Below are 9,387 nucleotides of genomic sequence, written 5' to 3' on the forward strand. Positions count from 1 at the left end.
AAGTTGATGTATGACGAGGCGATTTTTATAAAGAAATTTATTTCAAAGGCGTTTCTGATGCTTCAGGGACCGGGCAAGGGAGAAGACGAATTATTTTCTTTGCGTTATTTGACTTCCGGAAAAATTACTGTTTGCCTCTTGTGATAGAGTGCATTTTTATTTCTGGTAATACTGTCCCAGGCCCTATCTTTTTTCAACGTGTTGTCAACGTGACTTCATGCGAATTTTTACTGTTGGAAATTTTTAAAAGTTTTTGTGTCCAACGGTAGTCTAAGATGCCGCCCCTAACAACCTGCCGCCCGGGTGCACCGCACCCCTTGCACCCTCACTTAAGACGCCCCTGATCGTTATATTATATCATAGTTTCCCAAGCTTTTTGTTCCATCACGACCTTCTTCAAAAATGTTTTCTTCCCATCATCCCCCCCCCAATTCAAACCAACCATAGGATCCTATACTAAATCCAAAGCTTCTACCGCCCCCCTGGACACTTCCATTGTACAGGGGGCGATATTGCCTCCTGTGGGAAACAAACACTGTATTCGATGAAAAATGAAAAATAACGGAGGGGGTGAATAGAAATCATTTGGTACACCACACACACCACTTATAGCAATGGTCGTTATAACGAACGTCGACTGCACCAAGTATCAACGGAATACGTCAGCCAAAACGGGCTCTACATAGGTCTGAGTAAGGTCACTTTCATTTATTCACTTCCATTTTATTAATTTCTTCCGACGACGTTGAATTATTAGTTTTTTTAGTCGCCATCGTGAAAATATATTAGTTTCGTTGTAGCGAGGGAAGGGTAAGGTTTTTGATATTAAATTCCAGACGTGATGGAATTTTTTAGTTATTTTTCCAGTATATAATTAGCATCCAAATCTATAAAAAACACTAATTATTTTTAAGAAAGCTTTTTCATCGCAGACATGTACTACCTTCATGTACGATTTCAGTTCAGATTACAAATCGCGTAAGTTATGCTGAAAGTACGAAAATTTTATTAAAAAAATCGGGACAGCAAAAATTAAAGGAACGTTCCGTAAAAGACGGGGTCATGAGGTCACCGTATTCTTTCTTATCTATTCGCTTCTTTGATGAGACACTCGTGGAGAAGCATTTTATTTCTAAAGTCGGTTCCGCACCCAAAGCACTACTCTGCTCCGGGCTGCGTAAAATCCAGTTTTTGATGGCAAAATCAATGAATGCCACCTCAGTTACACATCTAGAACAGGTATTTGAGCGGCTCGGCGCGGCGCAGCGCTGCAGGTGCGGAACCGGCTTAAGAACGCAGTTTTGAAGTGACAACAAGTTTTGGTCAAAGTGCGTCAGATTGAAAACGAATTACTTTTGGGACGAAACGACACAAGTCGGAGTGTTACTATGATAGTTTTGCCATCAAATAATGATCTTGGTTAATCTGATTTTTATATAAAACGTAAATGGTATGCATTCGAAACAAATATTCGTATCTACTAAAACCAGCCAGGTTAAAAAAATAGAAACGAAAAATGTAATCAAAAACAGAAAAATGACGATCTTGAAGCTTTTATTCGCACGTGGGGTTTTCAATTATTCAAAAAGAAGAAGGATCTAGAAAGATATAGATTGATGTTTCTCCATGGATTTAGGTGGAAAAAATAGAGTAAAGTAGCATTTGGAGTAGTTTTTTCCATCATACGAAAAGTAAGTCAGAAGGAATGATAAAATGTGTTTGTATAAGGTATATTTATAAACCCCTTGCTGAGTTATCTTTCCAGTATATAATCTAGCCAAATGAAGCGAGTAGCCGAGCAAAGAAAACTTTCGAAAGAAACAAATAAATTACTTTTCCCTCAATCTTACTTTCCATTCATTTAAAGAAATTTATTCAGCCTGTACGAAATTGATTGATTCTGCCAAAAGCAACGCTTTCTTTGCTGTTCCTTTCTATCACTGGCAAACTAATGACAATTTGAAATATCATTTTTATTTTATGTTTAATGATTTCAAAACTTCATTTACTCAATCTCACAAAAAGTCTAAGTTAAAAACTTCCGCGAAAGTAAAAGTTTTTCGAGTCATCAAGAAATAGTTTTGAATTTCAGAGTTCAAATGATAAAGTTTAGGCTCAAAATTTGTTCACAATTCTGATAGTAATTCTTGTACTTAACAAACTGTTCTCCGGTCACGAGGAATTTTTATACTCATAGGTAGCCGGTGTGATGAGTGAGCTTTTCCCTAAAAACACCGGTTTACAATGTGTCACGGAAGATTCTAGGGAACAAACAAAGATTTTTATGAACCTTTGCAAGAAAAATTCATTTGTGTACGATCTTCAAGTGAAGGTTTGAATCTCGGTTCTCGTGCATTGTCCATCTTTTCTGAATGGACATTCTTTCTTGATCAAGAGGTGCAGTAGCATTAGCAGAGGCATAAAAAAAATGCCTGCCTTATACCTCTTCTAAAGCGATATCCCTGGTCGAGGGCGCAGTAGTTCAGGGGGCCTATTACGCTCACGTCGTTATACAACGAGGTCGTTAGTGACGTCACGTCCTTAACGCAAATTCTCAACGAGCCTCATAACGCAAATCTCAGCGACCATCGTCAAAAACTTAATTTTTCTCAGCAACCCGCGGTATGTCGTTATCTATTTTACGAAAAACTCCCTGGTCCGAGAGTTTCGTTAGCTCCGAAAGGGATGGACCAATCGGATAATTTTCTCCGCTGCTGATAATCATCATCACTATCAACGAGTGCTGCAGCACGTGCGTTATTATTATTTTATTTATTTGTGCGCGTTAGTGTGTGTTGGTTGTCCCTAATTTTCTAAGCTGCATTTTTTTTTAATTCATCCGGATTCTTTTATTTTCATCAAATATTTGAGAAAAAGGTAGGCTATGCACGCACATGATACTGGCGCGCGGGGAAATTTTCTAAATTATTACGTTTAAAAAATGATTTTCTATTGAAGTTCATTGATGTTATGAATTTCCAAAATGACTATCAAAAATATCATCATCAAATATTACCATGTTTTTAACACATTTTTCTACCGTCTTGATATTAAGTCAAAATCAAGAACACGTAACCTTTTATTTACATCATTAATTAGACAATTGATTTCCTTGTTTCACACATGAAAATGAAGTGCCACCAAATTTACACTGTTGTTGACATCTTTTTTATACTCCGATCAGAAAATGCACTCAAGGATTAGAAAAAATTTATTTGTCGATTAATAAAATTTACTTTGATTTTTTATATTGTACTTAGAGTGTGCGGAGAGTATAGTGTGTGTAATGGTGTTTACTGCATTACACTTCTGTGTACTGCACAGAAAGTAGCAATACTTCATTGATATTACAAAATATCAATGTTATTAAACGAATTAAGAAGGGGAAAATCTGGAGACGTTTAAATATATATTGACGTCGATTTTGAACGAGATGTAAAAAAAATATTGAGCGAATTTCAAAATGTCTTGAAGACATCGCGATAGAGAGATTTGCCAGTTAAATAATATTCTTATATTGAGATGAGTTTAAGATTAGAATAAAGGCATTTCCATGCAAGATTAAAAAAAAAACCGTTTTGTAGAGTGATTTATCTTTGTACCGAGTATAATAATTTATAACGATTTACGACTATGAATAATTTTTTCCAATCAGTATGTGTACAGATAACATTTTAAACGATAATGCTGTCTCTGAATCATGTTACTAAATTAAGGAACGTAATTCAGAGAATTATTATTCATTATAATGAACAACTTGATAAATTAATAATGAATGAATAATTTCCAATTCCAACTAATTTGTCTCCGTTGCTCTGACCATCGAAAAATGTACGCGCGAGCGGCCATGTTTATTTCCGTAACGCGAACATAACGAGTGGTCTTCGGTTCTCGTTAGTTAACGTTTCACGTAGCGATGACCATAACGAAAATCGCTAGTAACGATGTGAGAAAAATCAACCTTTAGCGATGGTGACGTAAATCTATCCCACAATGCACCGCAAACCCCAAACACGTTTGAAACGCGGGCATAACGACATGAGCGTAATAGACCCCCTGGTCGATAAGATACTCGCCTAAAGTACCAAAGGATGTTCAGAGGTGTCGCGAGTTCGATACCCGGTTCGTCCTTGTCAGAAAACTTTCCTGTGACGTAGGGGTACAACAAAAAACGGCGACTTGACCGCAGCAAAAAATTGCTACCGCAGGGAGTCCCCCATCGAGGGGTTAGCGCACCAACCTCTCGATGAGTATAAAAAACAAGCCTGCCGTTCGGAATCGGCAATAAATTGTAGGTCCTGGTCTACTTTGCCCTCGTGTGCAGAAAATGACCGTGGTGCGACAAAAATGATCAAATATGTATCCCTGGTCGATACGATACTCGCCTATTGTACCAAAGGATGTTCAGAGGTGTCGTGAGTTTGATACTCGATTTTTCAGAATCCTTCCCGTCGTGGAGGTAGAACAGAACTAGTGGGAAGATGGCAGCAAATCAGATTGCTACCGCATGAAATTTCCCTCCGAGGGCTTTCCCAACCTCTCAGGAAGACACATGAAAGTAAAAAATGTCGAACGATGTTGTTCGGAATCGGTAGAAAACTGTAGTTTCCGTATACTTTCTTGACCGCATATCATCACAGGACGATTGAGTAGAGTCGGAATTCCTTTTCTCTGTAGAAGCGTGAAGTTTCTTCTAGAGTGGAGATAAATACTCTTGGCACCGGTCATTTATGTTATTTGAGGAGAGTTTTTTCCCTCTATTTCTCTTCCTTCCTTCGAAAAATAATTAAGTAATCTATCCTACGGGCTGATAGACTTTCAAATCCACTGGTTCTCAAAGGGGATTGCATGGTTCCTAAGGGAGTCGCCAATTTTTTTTGTCAGAGTTGAAGCGGTGAGTTGGTAATATCAGTCCTTTTCAGTTCTTTAAAGTGGTTCTTTTCTGGACTATTCTGGGGAACTAAGGATAAACGAAGACTAGGACAAGAGGGAGCTGTGATTGGCAAAAGTTGAGAACCGTTGCATAAATCTGTCACGTTTTTCTATTTCTGGTTGGATGTTTATCCAACCGAGATATTTTGGCCCTCTGAATCGACCGTGAGCTATCAGGTATCAGGCCAGATTAGACTATCTGAAGGCATAAAGCGACACTACGGTTACTTCACTTTCATTGTTATTTATTTCATATCGACTCGTGTGCATTTATTTGTACTCAGCCAAAATTTTCCTTGTATTTTCCACATTTAATAATAAAGTAAACAAATAGATATATATATAAATGAACGCAATATGTTCATTTAAAAGAGAAACGAATTAGCAATTGTCTAAAGTCCTTACGGATTGCCGTAGGTATTTCCCTTTCTACAGGCGTACGCTGGGGTGGGGTTGTGCTCTCCTCCAAAGACGATAAAAAATTGAAAATACTTTAAAGATTTTGTAAAAAGATTAAAATATCGAAAAGAATATTTTCGTAGCCTGCCGTCTAATCACTTTTGTCAATTTAAAATGCTTTTGAAGGTTATAACATCAAAATGTCTCACGATTTCTTGCGCTCCGTGCAAAGAGGTCAATCTTAGGGTACGTCCATAGTGAACCGCTTCTCGCTACTCGCTTCATCGCGGCTGAAAAAAGATCGTGAACACTCATTGGGGCGGCCATAGTGCGCCCGCCTACCTGCTTTTACCGGCTGAAACTGCTTTTACCCGCTTTAACCGGAATGAATTGTTATTTCTTTTTCTCGCTTGACCGGCTCACCGCTTGCACTTTAAAACGGATACTTTCCTGTAAGTGTTCGTTTTATAGTGGAATAGTAAATCGACGGAGTTGATTGACTAATCGTTGATTAATTATGACATAATAAAAGCAAAATCGTTAATCATCAAGTAATTAAGGAAAATTAACAATTATAGTGAATCCTATTGTGAGAATTAATTATTGTCAATACTAATCGTTAACTAGTTATGGCATAATATAAGCGAAATCGGTTATTAATTAAGGATCATCAATGGTAATACTGAATCTAACGGAGTTTTTATGACGAATAATTATTGTTAATACTAATCGTTAACTAGATATGACACTAAAAGTGATATCGGTGATTAATCATTAATTAAGGTTAATTAACGATTATACTGAATCCAACGGAGTTTTTGTGACGGATAATTGTTGCTAATACTAATCATTAATTAGTTATGACATAATAAGCGAAATCGTTAATTAATTAAGAATCATTAATGATCATACTAAATCCAACGGAGTTTTTATGACGCCTAATTATTGTTAATACTAATCGTTAATTAGTTGACGTAATAAAAACGATATCGTTAATTAATCAAAATACCGTTGGATTTCATTTTAGCGTTAATTCGTTAATTAACTAATTAAGTTGATTAACTAATTAACGATAAAACGAAATCCAACGGATTTTGCCGTTAATTAACTAGTTATCGGCCAGTTTAGTTTTATCGTTATTAGTTGATTAGTTAATTATCGATCATGATTTAGTTTTATCATTAATATAAACTAATTGACGATAAAACTAAATCAAACGAAATTTTGTAACGATTAATTCTCGTTTTTCTAATCGAAAATTTGTTGTGGCACTAAAAGCGAAATCGCTGATTTATCATCAATTAATTAATTAACTATAATTAGCGATTACACTAAACCTATTGCAACTTTAAGGTGAGTCCTATTCATTTCATGTACATATTTTTTGTTGTCAACAAAAACACAATATATCCCCACGTGATAGCTCCATGATGCCAACTGCTCATGCAAGCAGACGCTCCCGCGAGCGGTGCACTATAACCACCACCGGCTAGAATCGCGCGAGTTCATCTCGCCTTCTACAACTGCCGCGGTTTAAGCAATAAAGCGAGAAGCGGGAAGCGGTGCACTATGGACGTACCCTTACGCACGATCCTGCCCTCTTCACTCAGATACTTCCGAAAGCGGAGTAATCCGTGAAATCATAAGTGTCCTTATCAACGACAGCGGAATTATCCACTTTCAAAAACCAGTTTTCTTTATCGATGCGTGCTGATACGGAACAGATAGCAAATTTACGGGGGAGGGGGGTAGAAAATGGTCTAACTAATTTATCAATTGTAAGTTGGGTGGGAGTCGATTAAAATTTTTAACTGATTAATTGAAAAATTTTAATGGAATAAGTAAAAAACTGATTAGTTTTGAATTTTAAATCGGTTGTTTTAAACCATTTATCGGTTGCTAACCACTTATAACAAGTATTGATAGCCTTAGGCCATATACTGGAGGTGGCACAACACTGGTGATCAAAAACCAGTGTTTTTTTAATATTTAAGTTTAAATATTTAAAAAAATATGTTTACATATCTGAATCTACTTTTTGAAGGTCAGTAACTTGAAATTTCGCTGTGGAAGAAATTTATTTCACCTTACTTTTCAACCCCCCCCCCCCCCAGTGTGCTCCTCCCTAAAAATTGGGCTTGTACTTTTCTGTTGACAGCTATATAATGTCAAATAAGCTATGAAATTTCTTTTATTCATTTTATACACCCATTTGTCTGATATAAATGAAATACAGGAATGTACAAAGAAGCTGAAGATGTCTGCTGGAAGCTTTCATATATGCTATCAATTTAACTTTTCATCAAGTCCTAAATTTTTTTGTTCTATTCCTCTCCTTTCTTCATAATTTTTTTTTCTTATCGCCCCTGAAATTTTTAGCCAACCCATAGGATCCTATATTATACCCATATATTAAACTAATATAACACAATTATATAACCTGTATATTTAAACTAAATAATAAAATATAATTGTGTGTGTGTGTAATAAATATTATTACATTTCGATATGATTATGTGATTTGTATATAATTTTACGCGATACAATAGATCTTTTCCCCCATGGGCCAGTTAAGAGAACAAATTGGTTAGGCGATATGGTTTTCCTATAGAAACTTGTGATTGCCATAGGCGTACACAGGATTTTCGCGGGGATGAGGGGGGGGTTACGTTTTTTTTCCTGCAAAATAACCCTATAATCTCGGCTTTGGAAGGGGGTTAGAACCCTAAACCCCCTTTGCGTACGTCAATGGTGATCGTGATCCATGGTCGGCAGGGCTGCAACTGAGGAGAGAACAAGCGGGTCTCTTGCCCCGGAATAGAGGGTGCGCAAAATTCACCTTTCATAACCTCTTCTTCAAAAATTACGGGGGGGGGGGTGTCAAAATATGTGCTTACTTCAGCTGATCAAGCATTTAGTTGCGGCCTTGATGGTTGGTGTTCAATGTCAAAGTTTCTCGATTAACGATAATACCTGTATTATGGTATTTTTCTTCGTCCGCAGAATATCGTTATATCGAGATTTCAACTGCAGTTTTATTATGCATAATAATAGCTATAATATCCGGCACTATCCGTGTTTTCTTCATTTATTGGGAGGATTGAAAAAGTGACAAACCATTATAAAGGAATAAATAATTATATAATATTGGCAGGATTAAAGAGAAGTGACAAACCATTGTAAAGGCATATGCACGTCTAAAACGCATTACTACGGAACCACGGTAAACAAAGTAAACATTCCGAAAGTGATTGTTCAGGCCCAGAAACCATTGTTGCCCGACGGTTTTTTGTCCATTTCAAGCATTTGCCCTTCTCTGACGAACTTTTAAAGTTACCTATCTTTCAATCCAGGCCCTGTTTGGTATATATCCAAAATTTGGCGATGATCGATCTAAAATTGTGGATTTGTATAGAGAACATACACACAGACGGAAAATAAAGTTTATATATATAGATACTTGTGTGTGTGTGGGTATATATATATATACACACACACACACACACACACACACACACACATATATGCACGGTATCAAAAATTTATCCTTAGTTTCTCTCAGATAAAATATCCACCGCATCTCTATTGTTTCGTTGTTCATCAAGCAAGCAAGTACACTCATTTTACTACCCCAAACGAAACTACTGTAGAGTCTCTACATAACGAACCAGTTTGAAACGTGTTTTAGACAAAACAAAATTTCTATCCAAACGCGCGCGCGCGCGTTTAACTTTCCTTTAATTTTGATTTAGAACATCAAAGATTATTCCCCTAAGGCCCCTTTCACACGGAGTGGATGCGGATGCGGACGCGGGTCCGCATACCCTTTCAAACGAGCGCTGAAGATGCGGACGAATCGCCCGCATCTTTAGTTCGAAATTCGTGCATATAAACTGTTTTTTCGCAATTTTTGTAATTATTTTTCTCCTTCACCCCTGATTCAGTGGCCATAGGCAGCCTAGAGGCATTCTTTGGTGGTTTAATCTAGAGCCACATAGAATATGGGAATAAAGATGTCTTCAATCCGATCCTCACAAGTAGTCGATGGGAGAAAAT

This window comes from Pholcus phalangioides, unplaced genomic scaffold (genome assembly GCF_987345545.1).
Source record: "Pholcus phalangioides strain wild (caught in Gottingen) unplaced genomic scaffold, Ppha-v1.0 ptg000011l_1, whole genome shotgun sequence".
NCBI classification, from domain to species: domain Eukaryota; kingdom Metazoa; phylum Arthropoda; class Arachnida; order Araneae; family Pholcidae; genus Pholcus; species Pholcus phalangioides.